General features: G+C 36.7%; 1 non-coding gene across 1 annotated transcript; it reads right to left on the bottom strand.

Moving 5' to 3' along the window:
• Window positions 1-1,111: 1,111 nt before the first annotated feature.
• LOC130942784 (small nucleolar RNA R71) lies at window positions 1,112-1,219 on the bottom strand. The gene has a single exon (XR_009071335.1). It is a non-coding gene; the product is annotated as a small nucleolar RNA R71 (small nucleolar RNA).
• Between the last annotated feature and the right edge of the window lie 753 nt (window positions 1,220-1,972).

Below are 1,972 nucleotides of genomic sequence, written 5' to 3'. Positions count from 1 at the left end.
TTATTATTCAAATCATATCTTTTCAATCGAATCTTTTTCAAAATCAATTTCTTTCCATTTTCAAAAATACTTGCTATCAATTAATGATTTGATTCAACATTTCAAGTATGTTGCCTTTTCTGTTGAGAAAGGTTTAATGTTTGAATCATATCTTTTCTTGTTAGCCAAGTCATTAATTTTTAAAATCAAATCTTTTTAAATTGTTTTTCAAATCATATATTCTCAATCACATCTTTTTAAAACCATAACTTTTCAATCATATCTTTTTGATTTCTAATTTCAAAATCTTTTGATTTCTTTTCCACTCTTAGTTTTCGAAAATCAATTAGTATTTTTCAAAATGTTTTTAAAATCTTTTACTTAATTTTCGAAAATTTCTTCCTATATTCTCACATCCTTCTATTTATGGACTAACACTATTCCTCAATGAACAATTCGAACTCCATCTCTTTTGATAAGTTTGAATTCTTCTACCTCTCTTTCTATTTTTCTTTTCCTCTGACACCTCAAGGAATCTCTATACTGTGACATAGAGGATTCCATATTTTCTTGTTCTCTTCTCTTTCATATGAGCAGGAGCAAAGACAAAAGCATTCTTGTTGAGGCTGACCCTGAACCTGAAAGGACCTTGAAGCGAAAGCTAAGAGAAGCTAAGGCACAACTCTCTGTAGAGGACCTAACGGAAATCTTCAAAGAAGAAGAACCCATGGCAGCCGAAAACAACAACAATGCCAACAATGCAAGGAAGGTGCTGGGTGACTTTACTGCACCTACTCCCGACTTCTATGGGAGAAGCATCTCTATCCCTGCCATTGGAGCAAACAACTTTGAGCTTAAGCCTCAATTAATTTCTCTAATGCAACAGAATTGCAAGTTCCATGGACTTCCATTGGAAGATCCTCATCAGTTTTTAGCTGAATTCTTGCAAATCTGTGACACTGTCAAGACTAATGGGATTGACCCTGAAGTCTACAGACTTATGCTATTCCCTTTTGCTGTAAGAGACAGAGCTAGAATATGGTTGGACTTACAACCTAAAGAAAGCCTGAACTCTTGGGAAAAGCTAGTCAATGCCTTCTTGGCAAAGTTCTTTCCACCTCAAAAATTGAGTAAGCTTAGAGTGGAAGTCCAAACCTTCAAACAGAAGGAAGGTGAATCCCTCTATGAAGCTTGGGAAAGATACAAATAATTGATCAGAAAGTGTCCCTCTGATATGCTTTCTGAATGGAGCATCATAGGTATTTTCTATGTTGGTCGGTCTGAACTTCCAAGATGTCTTTGGATAGCTCTGCTGGAGGATCTCTTTATCTGAAGAAGACGCCTATAGAAGCTCAAGAACTAATTGAAATGGTTGCAAATAACCAATTCATGTACACTTCTGAAAGGAATCCTGTGAACAATGGGACAAATCAGAAGAAAGGAGTTCTTGAGATTGATACTCTGAATGCCATATTGGCTCAGAACAAAATATTAACTCAACAAGTCAATTTGATTTCTCAAAGGCTGGCTGGAATGCAAAATGCACCAGACAGTACTAAGGATGCTTCATCTGAATAAGAAGCTTATGATCTTGAGAACCCTTCAATGGAAGAGGTGAATTACATGGGAGAACCCTTTGGAAACACCTATAATTCTTCATGGAGAAATCATCCAAATTTCTCATGGAAAGGACCAACAGAAACCTCAACAAGGTTTCAACAACAATAATGGTGGAAGAAATAGGTTTAGCAATGGCAAGCCTTTTCCATCATCTTCTCAGCAACAGATAGAGAATTCTAAGCAGAACCACTCTGACTTAGCAACCATGGTCTCTGATCTAATCAAAACCACTCAAAGTTTCATGACTGAAACAAGGTCCTCCATTAGGAATTTGGAGGCACAAGTGGGACAGCTGAGCAAGAAAATTACTGAACTCCCTCCTAGTACTCTTCCAAGCAATACAGAAGAGAATCCAAAAGGAGAGTGTAAGGCC

Source organism: Arachis stenosperma, chromosome 7, assembly GCF_014773155.1.
Source record: "Arachis stenosperma cultivar V10309 chromosome 7, arast.V10309.gnm1.PFL2, whole genome shotgun sequence".
In the NCBI taxonomy this organism is placed as follows: Eukaryota; Viridiplantae; Streptophyta; class Magnoliopsida; order Fabales; family Fabaceae; genus Arachis; species Arachis stenosperma.
Note: the sequence above shows the minus strand (reverse complement) of the source record. Positions and strands in the feature narration are given on the sequence as shown.